This window comes from Macaca fascicularis, chromosome 13, assembly GCF_037993035.2.
Source record: "Macaca fascicularis isolate 582-1 chromosome 13, T2T-MFA8v1.1".
Taxonomy (NCBI): Eukaryota; Metazoa; Chordata; class Mammalia; order Primates; family Cercopithecidae; genus Macaca; species Macaca fascicularis.
In genome coordinates, this window is record NC_088387.1 from 22989442 (window position 1) to 23009329 (window position 19888).

Consider the following 19888-nt stretch of genomic DNA (forward strand, 5'->3'; position numbering starts at 1 on the left):
AGACTTTAAAGGAGTTTTTTTAAGTATTTTAAAAATAACCTCAAATTTATAGAAGTCTTAGAATTAAAGTACAAAGAACTTTTATTTTACTAAATGACTTGAAAGTTCCTGACCTGACTCCTTATAACCCCTAAATACTGTGTGTCTTCTTAAAATTGTAATATAGCTAGCAAAATCAGAAAATCAACATTAATATATTTCTACCATCCAACCAACAGTTCCTATTCAAGTTTTGCCAAGTCAGGATCCAGTTCAGAACACCACTGCACTTATTTCTCATATCTCTTTCATCTTCAGTCTGGAACAGTTCTTTAGTCTTTCCTTAACTTTCATGACTTTTACACTTCTATTACAGGCCAATTATTTTGTAGAATTTTCCTTAATTTGAATTTGATGCTTTAGGATTAGATTCCAATTACGTATTATTGGCAGGAACATCATAGAAGTGATGCTGTGTTCTTCTTGCTAGACTATCAGGAGGCACACGATTGCAATTTGTCCTATTACTGATTATGTTCATTTTGGTTACTTAAGGTGACACCTGCCAGATTTTTCCCTGTGGCAGCAATTCTCACTCCCTGTGTCCACCCCTTTTGGTTGTCCCCTTCCATATTGGCTGGCCATGCCCTTGTGACCTGCTTTGGCCAATGGGAGAATAGCAAATATGACATAAGTGAGACATAGAAAGTTCTTGTGTTGCTGCCCTTATGCTGCTTTTGGAACTCAACCCCTATGTTCAAACTCTCCTGAATAATGAGACTTGTGGTCACATCCCCAACACCCAGCTGACGATGAGTTCTTCCTGTCCCTAAAATATGAGGCCCCTTGGCCCTCCAGCCCCCATCCAGTTGTTAAGAAACAAGTATTACCTGTTTGAAATCATAAACAGTTGGGTGGTTTATGACACAGCAAAAACTAACTTACATACAACATGACCTCGTGAGTTTCTTAATTTCTCTGAGTCTCAGCTTTCTCATCTATAGGATGGAGATAAGGCAATCACCCTTGCTATTCTGAGGATTAAATGAGAAAATATATGGGAAGTGCTTGGCATAGCATAAATACTCAACACATATGGTAATTTTTTTAAAAACCCTCTATATTAGTTCCTTTTAATTAAAATTTTAATTAAAACAAAAGAAAAAACAAAAACCTCTGCTGGCCAGACTAGGGGACCCCTCAGGCTAGATGCACTGATTTAGTAATTTTAATAGTGGTAGGAGGCAGACAAACACCTAGGCAGATAGCAGCATGTCCCCAGTGAAACCCAACTTTCAAACCAAAGGCAGTTTAAAAGTCTGAAAGCTAAGCTACAAGTCTTGGATAAATCCACGGACTGAACTGAGAACCTCTCTTCCTGTTGGTGCACTTTCCTCTGACTGATCCCAACCCTTCACTTACTTTACATATATCTACCCTTCCCTAATTGGTTTTCTACACTGTCATGCCACCTTCGAATGGTGCCTTTGTTTTAGCCTTTTTTGCATACTCATAAACCAATCAGCATGCAGTCCCCACTTCTGAGCCCATAAAAACCCCAGACTCAGCCACACTGAGAGACCACCTGACTTCAGGTCAGGGACTACCTTTCGCATCCCCTCTCCACTGAGAGCCGTATCATCGCTTCAGAAAAGTTTTCTCCGCCCTTTTCACCCTACCATTGTCAGCAAAGGGTACTAAGAAGGCAGTAACACCATAGCCCTCCACACCTCCCCCACTGTCTGCGACCAGCAGCAGCCACTTGCCACGAGAAGCAGTGCAGGGCCAGGCCAGCCAGGGAGCCTCCAGCAGGAGCAGACAACAGGACTGACAGAGTTGTTAACACACCCCCCCATTCGTTGTTAACATGCCCCTGTTTGTCAGGCTGCTGACGGTGGGACTAAAAACTGTTAGCATGGCTGTAACACCCCCTCTGAGGCTTCAGAGTCAGTGCTTTCCTGTTTGGGCGCCACCAAGTTCACTTCATCTGGATGTCAGAGTTCACCCTGGGAGTTGCTTCCAACAGGCCTCATCCAGCTGCAAGCCCCAAAGGGCACTTGGAGTGGCTGGCAAGATGAGGCACTCACTTGCTCACACACCCCCTCCTACTGGGGTTGAGCATGTAGTCTTAGTGGCTGCAGGAACCCCACCAGAGTGCAAGCCCAAGTGTGCAGGGCACCTCCTGCCTGGGGCAGAGCTAGGCATGGGCTGGAGCATCGAAGGCCAGAAGTCTGCAGTTGGAAAAGTGTCCGAGAAAAATCCTGCATCACTTTGGAAGCAGTCTTCCTATCCTAGAATGCCAGAGGGCAAACATCTGAAAGATCTGGAAGGATGAGGCAGCGGAGACCAAGATGTGACTGTGCACTGCCCCGTGAGAGGCAATCGAACCAGAGCAATTCCATCTTGAATAGGGGCTGGGTAAAATAAGGCTGAGACCTGCGGGGCTGCATTCCCACTAGCTTAGGCATTCTAAATCAGGATGAGATAGAAAGTCCGCACAAGACACAGGTCACAAAGACTTTGCTGATAAAACACGATGCAGTAAAGGAGCCAGCCAAAACCAAGAGGGTGACGAAGGTGACCTCTGGTCATCCTCACTGCTCACTATATGGTAATTATAATGCATTCCCATGCTAAATGACACTCCTGCCAGTGCCATGACAGTTTACAAATGCCATGGCAACATCAGGAAGTTACCCTATAGGGTCTAAAAAGGGTAGGAACCCTCAGTTCCAGGAATTACCCACCCCTTTCCCAGAAAACCCATGAATAATCCACCCTTTGTTTAGCAGAGGATCAAGAAAAATTGTAAATATAGTCAGTCAAGTAGCTCATGCTGCTGCTCTGCCTATGGAGTAACCATTCTTTTATTCCTTTACTTTCTTAATAAACTTCCTTTCACTTTATGGACTTGCCCCAAATTCCTTCTTCCAAGAGGTCCAAGAACCCTCTCTTGGGGTCTGGATAGGGACCCTTTTCCAGTAACACCCCCATCACAGCCCTAATCACTAAGGGACCCGCTAGGCTCTTCCCTGCCCTCCCCAGACTGTCTCCCTTAAACATGCTGGATGCAGGAATGCATCAGTGACTCAGGAACAAAGTATGGACCTCTGCGGACAAGAAACGACCCCTCACAGGATATCCACATATATGTATGTCGGTGTACTGGGGCCAGGAGGCTACTAATAACAATGTTACCGCTGCTTCAAGAAAGCCGAGGCTCAGAGAGATTAAGGAACTTGTCCAGGGCCATACTGGAGTTCAGGCTCATGTGCTGTCATGGTCTGAGGTTTGAACTCCAACTGTTTAAAGAGCTGGGATAGAACTAGGGAGAGAGTGTGGTGGGTGGGAACTGTGTCCGGAATTGGGGGGTTCTTGGTCTAGCTGACTTCAAGAATGAAGCTGCGGACCTTCACGGTGAGTGTTACAGTTCTTAAAGATGGTAGTCCGAAGTTTGTTCCTTCAGATGTTCAGATGTGTCCAGTTTTTTCTTTCTGGTGGATTCACGGTCTCTCTGACTTCAGGAGTGACGCTGCAGACCTTCGCAGCTAATGTTACAGCTCTTAATGGTAGTGCATCTGGAGTTGTTCATTCTTCCCGGTGGGTTCATGGTTTTGCTGGTTTCAAGTGTGAAGCTACCGACCTTTGCAGTGAGTGTTACAGCTCATAAAGGTGGCCTGGCTCCAAAGAGCGAGCAGCAGCCAGATTTATTGCAAAGAGCAAAACAACAACACTCCCACCCTTCAGAAAAGCGCTGATTGGCGCTGGCAGCCTGCTTTTATTCCTTTATCAAGCCCCCACCCACATCCTGCTGATTGGTCCATTTTACATAGAGTTGATTGGTCTATTTTGCAGAGAGCTGATTGGTCCGTTTTGACAGAGTGCTGATTGGTGCATTTACAATCCCTGAGCTAGACACAGAGTGCTGATTGGTGCATTTATGATCCCTTGGCTAGACATAAAAGTTCTCCAAGTCCCCACTAGACTGAGGAGCCCAACTGGCTTCACCTAGTGTATTCCACACGGGAGCCTTGAGCGGAGCTGCCTGCCGGTTCTGCGGGTTGCACCCACACTCCTCAGCCCCTGGGCGTTTGATGGGACGGAGTGCCGCGGAGCAGGGGGCGGTGCTCGTCGGGGAGGCTCCCCGCCGGAGCCAACCTCGGGGTGGCGGGTGCGGGCATGGCCGGCTGCAGGTCCCGAGCCCTGCCCCGCGGGGAGGCAGCTGAGGCCCGGCAAGAACTCCAGCGCAGCGCCGGCAGGCCGGCACTGCTGGGGGACGCGGGGCACCCTCTGCAGCTGCTGGCCCAGGTGCTAAGCTCCTCACTGCCCTGGGCCTGCGGCGCCGGCAGGCCGCTCCGAGTGCTGGGCCCGCCGAGCCCGCGCCCGCCGGAACTCCCGCTGGCCTGTGAGCGCCACAGCCCCGGTTCCCGCCCGCGCCTCTCCCTTCACACCTCCCGGCAAGCAGAGGGAGCTGGCTCCGGTCTCGTCCAGCCCAGAGAGGGGCTCCCACAGTGCCGTGGCGGACTGCAGGGCTTCTCAAGCGTGGCCAGAGTGGGCGCCCAGGCCAAGGAGGCGCCCAGAGCGAGGGCTGCCAGCATGCTGTCACCTCAGAAACAGCGGGTAGATAGATGCTGGCTGGACTCCAAGAGGCCTAGGGTCTGCCAGAGGGACAACAGGTGAGGAAAACAGGCCTCCCGGTGGATGAGCGAATCCTCAGAGGAGAATGGGCGCAGACCCGGAGGGCCGTGAAAGTTATTACTGTCTTGGTCGCATAAGAAAGGGGGTAAGTAGCGGTTTCTAGGCTGAAAAAAGGAGGTGGGCTGGAGGTTCCCCCCTCCAACCGCGGAGCACGCAGCCGCTCAGCAGGCCGCCACACAGTGGTCCCCCACCTCCGCAGCTGCGGGGCCTGAACTCGCCAATAGTAGGTTCCTCTTGCATGCGCGGCTTCACCCTCCCTCCAGGGCTCCCGTTGCATTTCACTCCCTGCCTAAGGTCGCCCGCCGGTGACGGCAGAGGAGTAAGAACCGCAGCTCCCGAGGACAGAATCCGCTCCAAGGCACCCTGACCGGCGTTCACCCCCACCCCAGCTGCGGCCCGCCGCCCTGGTCCCCATGGCGCTGCACGATCTTCCCTTCCAACACCGAGGGCGCTGCAAGGCCGCCCTGTCCGTGCCACTCATTCATATTAGTGACTCCTGCCCCCATGCTTTCCTCAGGTAAGTTCCGACTGCTCTGCCCGAAACAGTTTCGTCCCACACTCTTACGGCAACTTCATCCCAAATTCCCTTCCGTTCTGGGCAAATATTGTCCTTTACCCGGCAGTGGGGTCGCTCCAGAGCTTCCAAACCAGCTTCCTCGGGGCGCTGTGCAGGACCGGGCCCCTTGGTGGCCACGCCTCCTGGGTGCAGGGAGGGCGGGACATGCAAATGACGGCCCTCGCGACCAAGGAAAAGGGGCGACAAAGATCGAAGTCACTAAGTCAAGAAGCAGACAAAATGTCTCAAGGAGGGTATGTTTTCAATGTAATGTTTACATCAGAAAACGCGTGAAATGTTTACCGAAGATGAGGTTTCTCACCGTGACCTTAAGGTGAGTGCAAGAAGGGAGGCTCTGGGAGGGGCCATATTCTTGCTATTGTTTTTGGATTTTCTGGCTAGGAAGAACGGTAGTGTGTGTTCTTATCAGCTTAATATCTGTATCTGTTCTGGTAAATATTAAAGGCATTTTTTGGAAGCAGGAGTTGGTAATGGGAGCTTGCTCTATCTTTTGCACTCATAGACCTGGTATGGTAGTATTTCCAGGAACGATAGTGCGCTTCATCTCATAAATACTAATAAAGACAGAGTTGTTCGTGCCTTCATTAACGTCGAGTTTTTGTGGTTGCGTATGACTTTATAACAGTATGGCTAAAAAGAAAAGACAGGCATGCTAGCAATTTAGAAGACATAGGTCTACCGTTTCGATTAAATTTTCCAAGATGAGGTGGCTGACGCACAGCAATCCCAGCTCTTTTGAAGGAAGATTGAGCCCGGGAGTTCAAGATCAGCGTGAGCAAATATGGCAAGACTGAGTTTTCTGAGACAGCGTGATTCTGGCTCACTCAATGCATCCTTGGACTCCTGGGTTCATCCACATCAGCCCCTGGAAATAGCAGGCGCGTGCCATAACAATGGGCAAGTGTGAAGTTTTTTGTTTTCATATGTATATATGGTTTTTTTGTTTTTGTTTTTTGTAGAGGTGTTTCCCCCGCGTTACCCAGGCTAGTCTCAAACTCCTGGGATCTGGGCTCAGGGATCAAGCGATCCTCGCACCCAACCCCAAAGTGCTGGGATTACAGGTATGAGCCACTGCACCTGGCACTCTACAAAAAAAAAAAAAGAAGAAGTTTTTAATTAGCTGGGTGTGGTGGCTCATGCCTTTAGTCCCAGCTACCTAAGAAGCTGAGGTGGGAGGATTGTTGCATGAACTCAAGAGGTCAAGGAGCCATGATTGTGCCACTGCACTCCAGCCTGGATGAGAGAGCAAGACCCTGTCTCAAAAAATAACAAATAAAGATAAAAAGGAGGCCAAGCATGGTGGCTCACGCCTGTAATCCCAGCACTTTGGGAGGCCAAGTCGGGAGGATCGCCTGAGGTCAGGCGTTTGAGACCAGCCTGGCCAACATGGTGAAACCGTGTCTCTACTAAAAATACAAAAATTAGCTGGGCGTGGTGGTGGGCGCTTCTAATCTCAGCAAAGAGGAATCATTTGAACCCGTGGGGGGTGGGCGGGGTGTGGAGGTTGCAGTGATCCAAGATCCCGCGACTGCACTGTAGCCTGGGCAACAGAGCGAGACTCTGTCTCAATAAAAAAATAAAAATAGCAGCCTAGCCAACATGGTGAAACCCCATCTGTACTAAAAATAGAAAAATTAGCTGGGTTTGGTGGCGGGCGCCTGTAATCCCAGCTACTCGGGAGGCTGAGGTGGGAGAATTGCTTGAACCTGGGAGGCGGAGATTTCAGTGAGCTGAGATCGAGCCACTGCACTCCAGCCTGGGTGACAGAGAGACCTTGTCTCAAAAAAATAAATAAGGAAAGGCCAGGTGCAGTGGCTCACGCCTGTAATGCCAGCACTTTGGGAGGCAGAGGTGGGCAGATACCCTGAGGTCAGGAATTCGAGACCAGCCTGGCCAACATGTTGAAACCCTGTCTCTACTGAAAATACAATTAGCTGGGGCGTGGTGGTGCACGCCTGTAATCACAGTTAAACCGGAGGCTGAGGCAGGAGAATCACTTGAACCCTGGAAGCAGAGGTTGCACTGAGCAGAGATCCACCACTGCACTCCAGCCAGGGCGACAAAGGAAGACTCCGCCTCAAAAAATAAAAGTAAAAAAAATAAAAAATAAAAGGGAAAAAGGCAGGTTTCATATTAAAACTGAGAGCATGAGGGCCAGAGCCGTACTGGAGTCATCAGTTATCTGCATTGTTGAACCCGCACACCTAGTGGATGAAGCAAGATTACACTATCTTCTGCTCCTAAAACCCACTTATTATTTTGTTCTCAGCTAGTGGATGTGTCAGATATTACATAATAAGCACAGATATTACCCTTGATCTTGGGTAGAAGCAATAAATTGCATTTTTGATTAAAAATCTTTAGTCTTTGTATAGGTAAAATAAAATTTCATTTGCAAAACTTATTTACTCCTGAGGGCTTGAGGATGAGGACATAGCCATTGATTGGTAAAGGTGTGGTGTTTTTGCGTCTGTCTTCTACTGTTGGTGGAGGTGGGCTTATATCATCCTTGGATACATTATGACAAGATTAAAGGAAGATGGAGAAATGAGTTGCTCTTTGAGGAAAGAACAGTCAGGGAAATCTAACTGCATAGTTCTTTTTCAAAATAAAAGCTGCATAGCAGCCTCACCTCATCTGTTATAAACCAGGACAGGACAGGCATGGTGGCTCAAGCCTGTAATCCTAGCATTTTGGGAGGCTGAGGTGGATAGATCACTTGAGCCCAGGAGTTCGAAACCAGCCTGGACAGTGGCAAAACCCTGTCTCTAGAAAGAAATACAAAAACTTAGCCGGGTATGATGTTGTATGCCTGTAGTCCCAGCTCTTTGGGAGGCTGAGGTAGGAGGATCACTTGAGCCTAGGGAGGTCAAGGCTGCAGTGAGCCATTATAGCTCCACTGAACTCCAGCCTGGGTGATAGAGGCAGACCTTGTCTCAAAAATAAATAAATAATAAAACCAGGACAAGGGAGTTGTATACCCTGGTACCCCCAAAAGAGATGTTGAAATGCGAAGTATGCAGTACTTGTTCCCCCTTTGTGGGCTAAGCAAGCATGAGCTTTACTTGCCTGTTGGAACTTTTGGCCCTCCAGGGTGAAACCGTAGACACAGGAGCAGCTTAGGGACAAGAGAGAGCCATGGAAATAATGGATAAAGTAAGCAAGAAAGTGATCTTTTTAGCATATAAATGCTCTACACCACGGTTTATTTCAGGGCTGGAAGAGCCTTAAGGAGTCTGGGTGGGGCAGCGCTTGTCCGTCACAGAAACAAGAATATCCCTTTCTGATAAATTTCAGCATCTACAGCCCTTGGTAATGCCATCATGAAGTGATTCCTGGCCCAGCTCAGTGGCTCAGGCCTGTAATGCCAGCACTTTGGGAGGCAGAGGCGGCTGCATCACCTGAGATCAGGAGTTCAAGACTAGCCTGGCCAACATGGTGAAATCATGTCTCTACTGAAAATACAAAAATTAGCGGGGCATGGTGATGCATGCCTGTAGTCCTAGCTACTCGAGAGGCTGAGGCAGGAGAATCGCTTGAACCCTGGAGGCAGAGGTTGCAATGAGCCGAGATTGCACCACTGCAGCCCAGCCTGGGCTACAGAGTGAGACTTCATCTCAAAAAAGGAAAAAAAAACAAAAAGAAAAGAAGTGATTCCTGAGCCCTTTCGTGCTTTCACTTCAGCTTGTCTGATAATAACTAGCATCTGCCTTCTGTATATTAGATATCTTTCAAGTGTCCAGAGCTTATGAAACAGCAAGAGCAGAAATCCCACACACTGTGGGGAGGTAGAATGGAAGGAGGGCAGGCATTGGCCTTGGAATCGGAAGATGGACTTGAACATGCTAACTTCTATACGTGGCTAAGGGCAGATTACTTAACCTCTTTAACCTTACTTTTCATCTTAAAATGGAATTAAAAAAAAATTTTGCCTCAGCAAGGGTTATTTGAAGATGAAATGTGCCAGTACCATGTTAGCTGAATCAAATAATCAGAGCGCAACAATGGGAGCCCACAATAAAGTGTGAAATTTCATGGTGCTGAGCCTGACATTCAGGGTTGCCCAAAGGTGAAATCTGTGCCTGCCTGCTAAATGGTGACAATAATCTCTCACCCAGACCGGGCAGCTACACAACCTGGACTTGCAGGGGCCTCCATTTTGTTTCTTCTCCCACTTTATTTTCCTTTCTCCCAAATTTCTTCACATTGCAATATTTATTTATTTATTTATTTATTTTGAGACGGAGTCTCGCTCTGTCGCCCAGGCTGGAGTCCAGTGACAAGATCTCGGCTCACTGCAAGCTCTGCCTCCCAGGTTCATGCCATTCTCCTGCCACAGCCTCCCGAGTAGCTGAGACTACAGGCGCCCGCCACCACGCCCAGCTAATTTTTTTGCATTTTTAGTAGAGACGGAATTTCACCGTGTCAGTCAGCATGGTCTGGATCTCCTGACCTCGTGATCTGCCCACCTCGGCCTCCCAAAGTGCTGGAATTACAGATGTGAGCCACCGCGCCCGGCTTTTTTTTTTTTTTTTTTTTGAGACAGAGTCTCACTCTGTCGCCCAGGCTGGAGTGCAGTGGCATGATCTCGGCTAACTGCAACCTCCACCTCCCGGATGCAAACGAATCACTTGCCTTAGTCTCTCAAGTAGCTGGGATTACAGGCGCGCGCCACCACGCCTGGCTAATTTTTGTAGTTTTAGTTGAGATGGGGTTTCGCCATGTTTCCAGGCTGGTCTCAAACTCCTGATCTCAGGTGATCCGCCCACCTTGGGCTTCCCAAAGTGCTGGAATTACAGGAGTGAGCCACTGCACCCAGCCTGCAAATATTCTTTTAATAAAGTCCTTATCTTTGTAAGCTTCTTCAGTACTTGAAATTACGCCTGCCTGGGTGCCATGGCTCATACCTGTAATCCTAGTACTTTGGGAAGCCAAGGCAGGAGGATCACTTGAGCTCAGGAGTTTCGAGTCCAGCCTGGGCAACATGGTGAAAGCCTGTCTCTACTGCACACACCTGTGCATGTGTGAATGCCTGTGGCACACGCCTGTGGTCCCAGCTACGAGGAGGCTGAGGTGGGAGGATCAATGGAGCCTGGGAAGTCGAGGCTTCAGAGAGCCATGATCACGCTACTGCACTCCAGCCTGGGTAAGAGTGAGACCCTGTCCCAAAAAAATAAATAAATAAATAAAAATGTAAAAAATGAAATTACATCTGACATAAATAAACCCATGAATTGCACAGGCATTATATGTGACATTGGGCCTAGGGCTTAAAACGTGTGGCCTTTCAGGATTCTAGGAGGAGTTTGGTGAACAAAGTCCATCATCTGGGAACATAAAAGAATAAAGAATGCTCATATAAATGGAGGCATAAGCCATGTTCATATACTGAAAGTTCTAACGCTGGAAAGATGTCAGTTCTCCTCAAATTAACCTACAGATTCAGTGTAGCCCCAAGCAAAACTGCAAGTGTTTACAGAAATTGATGAGCCAGATTTAAAGTTTATATATAAACAAAATGCCAAGATAAATCAACACATACTTGAATATGGAAAGACAGGAATAGGGAGATGACTTACTCTAGCAAATATAAAGACTTCTCATGAAACTAAGTAATGAAGACAGAGGAGTACTGGTGCAAAGATATGACAGAGTACAGAAACCAGCAGCAGAACCATGAACAAATGGACATTTGTTGAATAACAAAGGCAGATCTGTTTGCAGTTCATAAGCATGATGGTTGGGTTTTCACACTCATGTGTGGGACGTGCCTTTCTCAAAGCTGGTAAGGTCTGCCTGTTACCAGTCTGACGTGAGAAAAAAGTAAAATAACAAAGAACTTCAGAGCAGTGTGGAAGATAAACTTCAATAAATGGCGTTGGAAAAGTATGGTATGTGATATTGTGAGATACACATTTGGTCTTCTTCCCATTTCCTGGCATACAACTGCTAAAATCCTTAGACTCTCCAAAGTGATATATTTTTGTGTGCTAATGAGTTGACTGATGGCTGGCAGCCACTAGGTAGCTTCAGAAGGGGGCTGGTTACCTAAAAGACAAAGGCAGGATTAGAAGGGTGTGATTTTCGGCTCTGCCCCCCAACCTCCAGGGAGGGGAGAGGGGCTGAAGGCTAAGTTGATCAATGGCCGGTGGTTTAATCAATCATGCCTGTGTAGTGAAGCCTCCATAAAAAACCCAAAAGGGCAGGGTTCAGATGAGCTTGTGGACAGCTGAACACATGGTGGTTCCTGGAGGGTGGAACACCGGGGAGGAGCTTGGGGAGGACCAGGAAGCTCCGCCCCCTTCCCCCATATCTCACCCTCTGCATCTTTTCATCTAGTGTTCTTTGGTATCCTTTCTAATATGCTCTATAATAAACTAGCAACCATAAGTAAGTGTTTCCCCGAGTTCTGTGAGCCACTCTAGCAAATTAACTGAACCTAAGGAGGAGGTCCTGGGAACTCTAATTCATAGCTGGTTGATCAGAAGCACAAATGAAACAGGCTAGGACTTGCAACTGGCCTCCAAAGTTGGGGGCAGGGGCAGTCTTGGGGACTGAGTCCTCAACCTGTGGGACCTGATGCCATCTCCAGGTTGAGAGTGTGAGAACTGAATTAGATTAGAGCACACCCGCTGGTGTCAGCTGCAGAATTGACTGTTCGCTTGGTGTGTGTGGGGAAACCCCATACATTTGGTCACAGAAGTCTTCCGTGTTGATTGTTGAGTGAGAGAACAGAAAAAAACACAAACCCTTTGCGTTCCCCCCACCATATCTTCAAACAAATGAAGTAGGATGCCTGTCTCACGGCTTGCACAAAAATCAATTCCAGTTGAATTATATATCTATGAAGCTTTTATTTTTTATTTATTTATTTATTTTGAGACAGAGTCTTGCTCTGTCACCCAGGCTGGAGTTCAGTGGTACAATCTCAGCTCACTGCAACCTCTGCCTCCTGGGTTCAAGCGATTCTCCTGCCTCAGCCTCCCATGTAGCTGGAATCACAGGTGCGCACTATCATGCTCAGCTAATTTTTATATTTTTAGTAGAAACAACAGGGTTTTGCCATGTTGGCAAGGCTGGTCTGGAACTCCTGGCCTCAAGCAATCCACCCTCCTCAGCCTGCCAAAGTGTTAGGATTACAGGTGTGAGCCACCTCACCCAGCCACCATGAAGCTTTTTTATTTTTTTTTTGAGTTGGAGTCTCGCTCTGTCATCCAGGCTGGCCTGCAGTGGCATGATCTCGTCTCAACGCAACCTCCGTCTCCTGGGCTCAAGCGATTCTCCTGCCTCAGCCTTCTGAGTAGCTGGGACTACAGGCGTGCGCCACCATGCCCAGCTAACTTTTTGTATTTTTAGTAAAGACAGGGCTTAGCCATGCTGGCCAGGCTGGTCTTGAACTCCTGACCTCAAGTGATCCACCCACCTCGGCCTCCCAAAGTGCTGGGATTAGAGGCGTGAGCCACCGCACTGGCCCACTATGAAGCTTTCATAAGGCATCATATGAGAATATGTTTATGATCTATGGCAATGTTTCTGAAACATGGGGACTTCTGGCAATGTCTGAAGACATTTTTGGTCGTTACAACTAGGTTGGAAGGGAGTTGCTACTGTTATATAGTGGGTGGAGGCCAGGGATGCTGCTAAACATCCTATAATGCACAGGACAGCCCCTCTCAACAAAGAATTATCTGACCCAAAATGTCATCAGTGCCAGGTAGAGAAACCCTGGTCTAGCATTAGGAAAATATATCTTAAACATGACATTAAAAAGCACTATCCCACTCGGGAGGCAGAGCTTGCAGTGAGCCGAGATAGCACCACCGCATACTCCAGCCTGGGCGACAGAGGGAGACTCTGTCTCTAAAACAACAACAACAACAACAACAACAACAACAAAAACCATTATCCCTGTTAAGTTTGATTCCTATGTTGGACAACATTAAAATTAAGAGTGTCCACCAAAAGATACCACCACCCAGGGAATGAAAATACAAGACAAACAGTGGGAGACTCCACAACACACAGAGCCAGCAGAGGGCTCATTCTTAGAAGATAGATAAGTAAAATGCAAACGACCCAACAGAAGAATGTTCTAGAGACCTGGACCCCCATGGCACAAAAGAGAAAAACACTGGCCGATAGACATAAAGAAGATACTCAGTACCATTGTAAACAGGAAATGTTGATTAAAATCACAGTTAGATACAGAATTCAAGGTTTGACAATTCCAAGTGTTGGAAAGAATGTGAAGCCCCCAAACACTCCTGGGGGAAGGATGTGAATTGGTAATAACTGGCTGGGTGCCGTGGCTCATGCCTGTAATCCCAGCACTTTGGGAGGCCGAGGCAGGCAGATCACGAGGTCAGGAGATCGAGACCAGCCTGGCCAACATGGTGAAACCCCATCTCTACTAAAAATACAAAAATTAGCCGGGTGTGGTGGCAGTCGCCTGTAGTCCCAGCTACTCAGGAGGCTGAGGCAGAAGAATCGGTTTAACCTGGGAGGCAGAGGTTGCAGTGAGCCAAGATCACGCCACTGTACTCCAGCCTGGGCAACACAGCAAGGCTGCGTCTCAAAAAAAAAAATAAAAAATAAAAAAAAAATAAGCCAGGCATGGCGGTGGGCACCTGTAATCCCAGCTACTCAGGAGGCTGAGTCAGGAGAATTGCTTGAACCCAGGAGGCGGAGGCCGCAGGGAACTGTGGGGAAAAGAAAGAGATCAGCCTGTTACTGTGTCTATATAGAAAGAAGTAGACGTAAGAGACTCCATTTTGTTCTGTATTTGAGATGCTGTTAATCTGTGACCCTACCCCCAACCTTGTCCTTGCAAGAGACATGTGCTGTGGTAACTCAAGGTTGAATGGATTTTGGGCGTGCAGGGTGTGTCTTTGTTCCTAGAAAAGCTAGGTATTGTCCAAGGTTTATCCCCATGTGATAGGATGAAACAATGCTGCTAAAAGGTTTATCTCAAGGCACAGGATTTTCCTTTAAACTTATTCATGTCACAGAGATCCTTGTTCTTATGTCTTACTGCTGATTTCCTCCCTAAAAACGATCCTATTGTCCTGCCACTCCCTTATCTTTAAGATGGTAAAGATAATTATCTATAAATACTAAGGGAACTCAGAGACCAGTGCCGGCGTGGGTCCTCTGTAAGCTGATCGCCGGTCCCCTGGGCCCCCGCTTTTCTTTCTCTATACTTTGTCTCTGTGTCTTATTTCTTTTCTCAAGTCTCTCGTTCCACCTTACGAGAAACACCCACAGGTGTGGAGGGGCAGGCCACCCCTTCAGGAACCAAGATCACGCCACTGCACTCCAGCCTGGGCAACAAGAGTGAAATTCCGTCTCAAAAACAAAAATTGGTATTAACCCCTTTAGAAAAACCTTTGGTATTACTATGTCTGGTAAAGCTGAATATACCATGCTGTGTAGCACAGAAATCCCACTTCTAGGTAAACACTCTGTAGTAATGCAAGTTTATGTATATCAGGAAGTATATACAAGAATATTCATGACAGTGTTGTTTAAAATGGCCTGGACTGGGGACAATCACAATGGCCTAGAACAGATCAATAATCTGTTAATATCCCTCTAACTATCTATATACACACCCATACATATATAATGCACAGATATATATTCTATGAAATATATATACTTTTTTCAATAATGGAATACCATACAGCTATGAAAATGAACATGTGGTAAAATTCAGAAATACACTGTACGAAGAAGTGCAGTGTACAAGCGTATTTACATAAAGTACATTCCAGAAAACAGGCAAAACTATAGCATTTCGAGACTTGCATGTAAGTAATAAACTATCCAGAAAAGCAACGATGAGACTCCCCCCAAAAAACACAGGCTAGTGCGGGACAAAGGGACAGTTAAGGTTAGGAGGGAAAGGAGACGCATCTGGCACGTGGCTCGGTTCTGTTTGCTGACCTGAATGGTGTTTGGATGGACTTTGTCTTAGTGATAAACCATTGGGCTGTAGATTTTTGTTTCGTGCACATTTCTGCATGTATGCTATATTTCACAAAGTAATAGTGTTTTATTAAATTTTTTTCAAGATAAACTCTTCAGACAGGATTTAATAATACTGATTAGATTATAGGCTGATTGGTTCCAAAGCGATAAACTTGGGCGGCGTTCCTAAATCACTTTAGTGTCTGTAATTGAATTTGTTTCTCCTGAGAGTGGAGCTATGGGATGGGGAGGCCTGAAACCAAAGAGGCGGGGGCGAAGGAGGGGGTGTGGCTTCCTGCTTTCTTGGACGGGCGAGCAGCCAGCAAGCTGGAATTCTCCTGGAGCTCAGAGTAAAGCTACCCCCGCCGTGCTAGGGCTCCTAACTTGCTTCTGAGTTCTAAGCAGGTGGGCCTCTGCACTCTGTGAGGCCCCCAGGACCTCTACTTACACGACCCCAACGACTGTAGTCTAAAGGAGGTGAAGGTTCCATCTGTTTTGTGGAAATTTCTCTCAGTAAACTAATGCATGGCAGTGATTCCAGGTAAGAGGTGAACCAGACGTTTGGCGATGTTTGGATGGCTAGTTGTTAAGGAAGACAGCTGAGGGGCAAATGAGAGGAGGCTGTGTGGGAAGCACAGCTGAAGTGGGTAGGACTCCTTAGATCTGGGGTTCTTAGTGGACCCGAACATGTTGGGAGAGGTCACGGCGTTTCTTCACTCATGTATTCACTCAGCGAGTATTTATTAAGCATCTACGTTAAGCACAATTTGACATGTTGAGGAAACAGCAGTCAAGGAATCTCTACCCATGAGGAGCTTACATCCAAGTGTAGTAAGATAGAAAACAGACCAAATGTAAAATGGCCGGGCGCGGTGACTCACGCCTGTAAATCCCAGCACTTTGGGAGGCCGAGGCGTGTGGATCGTGAGGTCAGGAGATCGAGACCATCCTGGCTAACACGGTGAAACCCCGTCTCTACTAAAAATACAAAAAATTAGCCAGGCGTGGTGGCGGGCGCCTGTAGTGCCAGCTACTTGGGAGGCTGAGGCAGGAGAATCGCTTGAGCCCGGGAGGCGGAGCTTGCAGTGAGCCAAGATGGCGCCACTGCACTCCAGCTTGGTGACAGAGTGAGACTCTGTCTCAAAAAAAAAACAAAAACAAACAAAAAAAAATGTAAACGTTAAATTGTGAGGTTCTTGCTACTCAAAGTGTAGTCTGGGTATGAGCAGTATCAGCATTGCTAGGGAGCTCGGTAGAAATGCAGAATGAGAATCAGGGTCTTTTTTTTCTTTGAGACGGAGTCTCCTGTTGCCCAGGTTGGAGTGTAGTGTCGCCATTTTGGCTCACTGCAACCTCCGCCTCCCAGGTTCAAGCGATTCTCCTGCCTGAGCCTCCCAAGTGGCTGGGACTACAGGCACACCACCATGCCCAGCTAATTTTTGTATTTTAGTAGAGAGGAGGTTTCACCATGTTGGCCAAGCTGGTCTTGAACTCCGACCTCCAGTGATCCGCCCACCTCGGCCTCCCAAAGTGCCAGTATTTCAGGCGTGAGCCACTCCACCCAGCCAAGAGAACCAGCATCTTGACATCTCAGCTGGGAGCAGTGGCTCACGCCTGTAATCCCAACACTTTGGGAAGCCAAGATGTATGGATTGCTTGAGTCCAGCAGATCCAGACCAGCCTGGGCAACACAGCAAAACCCCATCTCTACTAAAAATACAAAAAATGAACTGGGCGTAGTCACGTGCGCCTGTGGTCCCAGATAGTCAGGTGGCTGAGGTGGGAGTAATTGAGTAATCGATTACTTCAGCCCAGGAGGCTGCAGTGAGCTGTGATTGTGCCACTGCACTCCGGCCTGAGCAACAGCGCAAGACCCTGTCTCAAATCCCCCAAGGTATCTCAGTATCTTAAAGCACTCTATTAGGGAATGGTGATGTCATGGAGGAAAATCAAGCAGAGAAGGGGCAGAGGGTGTCCCATGGGGAGGGTCGTCAAAACTCTGAGAAGTTGACATTTCCAGCTAAGACCAGGGAGGCAAGGGGGCTTCCGGTGTGCGTGCAGAGGTAAAGAGCTTTGCAGAGTTAGGGACAGGGAGGACCTGAGGCCAGGGTGTGCCTCTCTGCTGCCTTCCAGCTGGGAGAGGAGTGTGACTGAAGAGGAGGAGCAGGAGGACCGTAGTCAGAGAGAAACTGGAGGCCTCAGGACAGGGAGTGACCCACAGTGTCAGGCCTTGTAGGCACCGTGGGAATCAGCTTCCTTCTGAGGGAGAGATGGAGGAGCTCTCTAATGGTTTTGTTGTTGTTGTTGTTTGTTTTGGGACGGAGTCTCGTTCTGTCGCCTCTACCTCCTGGGTTCAAGCGATTCTTCTGCCTCAGCCTCCTGAGTAGCTGGGATTACAGGCGCCTGCCATCATGCCTGGCTAATTTTTGTATTTTTAGTAGAGATGGGGTTTCACCATGTTGGCCAGGCTGGTCTTGAACTCCTGACCTCAGATGATCCACCCACCTTGGCCTCCCAAAATGCTAAGATAACAGGCATGAGCCACCGCGCCCGGCCCACTGATGGTTTTGAGCAGAGGATTTTGAGCTCTCTAATGGTTTTGAGATAGCCAGGATGACATCACATTAAAATGGTTATCCTGGCAGCTGGTTTGGAAATAGGCTCATTGAATAGATGCTGGAAGACCAGAGAAGGGTGACTGCCCTGATCCAGGGGACATGTGGCACCCTGGCCCAGGCAAGAGCAGTTTAGGTAGAATTGGTCAGATTCTGGACAAGTTTTGAAAACAGCAGTTGGCAGGACCTGTTGATGTTGCTGGCTGTGTTGTGGAGCAGCGGGTGTCTCCCAGGAGTTCGAGGCTTCAGTGAGCCATGATCGTGCCATTGCACTCCAGCCTGAGTGACCCTGACTCAAAAAAAAAAAAAAAAAAAATTAGCAAAATAAAATGGAGGCAAGTTCTCAGAATAGACTGCTAGTAAAACATTTAATACTGCTGGTCCTCATTCCTGCATCTTAATGAGAATATTAATAGCTACCAGTCACTGGCCACTTGCTGCATCCCCAGCGCTGTCCCCAGTCCTTCAGTTGTAATCACTGTCTTAGTCCCCAAAACACCTATAAGGTTGGTACAAATCTCAGAGATGAAAAGCATTCTGAGCTACAGAGTATGACTGAGCCAGCAGGCTCTGAACCCTCGCTCCCTGGGTTTAAATCCTGCCTGTACTTTTCAGCTGTGTGTGACCTTAAGTAAGCAACCCAAACTCTCTGTGACTCAGTTTCTTCATTTGTTAAAAAAAAAAAAAGAATAGCATCTTCCTCTCTTTTTTCACCAGCTATTAGATTTAAAATAGAATGTGAGTGACCTGGGAATATGTTTAATTTAATTATCTCTCTATTATTTCTTTCTTGGCATATAATAAGCACAGGACTAGCTTGTTCTGTTTTTGTAGAATTTATGAATGATTTTAGATTAGTTGATTGTCTATTTTCTTGAAACAACTTAATTTTCTTTTTTATCACACAAGTGATAGTATTTTTGGCAAAAATTCAGAACAATTAAGACTAAAATTATCTAAATTCCCCCTAAACCTGGGGTAACCACTGATAAATCTTATGCCTATCTATATGTGTTATATTTATTATATAGTTATAGATCCTCAAATTTGCACAGTGTTTTAAGGCTCATTTTCTTAGTCCATTATATTTCATCATTTTCAGTCTATGTCAAAAATATTTTCAACATCAGTGACTATGTAGTACTTACAGCATATTACATAACATAATCTCCCCTAGAATTTGGAGTCTCATCTTTAGGACACACACAAAAATCATAGCAAAATAATACATTTAACAGAAAGCTTCCCCCCATTTTCCCTAACAGATTCATCCGTAATCAATATAATGGAAAATTCTAAGACTTCTGACTCTTTTCAACATGAACTGGAGGATTACATTAGAAAGCAGAAAGCCAGAGGATTGCAACCAACACTTTGCTTTACAAAGGTGAAGGAGGACTCCGTGTACCAAGAAAGGGGTCCCACTGAGCCTCGGGGGCCGGAGCAGCAGGGACTCCCCTGCTGGAGACCCCACCTGTTCCCGGCTTCCTTGGAAAGACTGAGGACCGTGGAAAGCTGGGTACCTCCCTGGCCTAAAATTCCTTATGCTCCACGAAGACTGGAATCTGTAAGCCACAGTCAGGAGAATCAGGACCGTTTCTTCAAACACCGGTGGCTTCTAAGCCCATCTGGGCAGGGAGAGAACACAGGCGTCCGCCGGCCGCAGGGCAGGGAAGATTCCTGTTGCTTCTTCTGGGAGCCCCGCAGCAGCGCCCAGCAGGCGGGCCATGGGGACAGAGAATGTGAGGACCGAGGCCTGACGAGGAGGCACGGGGAGGAGCTCAAGAGGAAGCACCGTGCGAAGGGAGACTCACACAAAGGGAACAGGGGCAGGAGAAAGGCCGAGGGTGCCCCAGGCAGTGCAGAGAGGCCCAGACGCAGCAAGAAGAATCACCAGGGTCGGGACACCACAAGAGATGCGAGAAGGTCCGGGAGAGAGAAGAAGGGGCCAGGCAGGGAAGGCCCCGAGGAGGAGAGGGACCTGTGGGATGAAGCCATCCTTGGCAGTTGTTACTGATGATTGGGGACTGGGGTCCCCAGTATTAAATCA

The 19888-nt window shown here is 47.7% G+C and overlaps 2 non-coding genes across 2 annotated transcripts; both read left to right on the top strand.

The window, feature by feature from the left end:
- The first annotated feature begins 5611 nt into the window (after positions 1–5611).
- Positions 5612–5795, top strand: LOC123568550 (U2 spliceosomal RNA). Its single transcript, XR_006691913.2, has one exon. It is a non-coding gene; the product is annotated as a U2 spliceosomal RNA (small nuclear RNA).
- A 5171-nt stretch (positions 5796–10966) lies between these two features.
- LOC123568537 (small nucleolar RNA U13) lies at positions 10967–11067 on the top strand. The gene has a single exon (XR_006691907.1). It is a non-coding gene; the product is annotated as a small nucleolar RNA U13 (small nucleolar RNA).
- The last annotated feature ends 8821 nt before the right edge of the window (positions 11068–19888 follow it).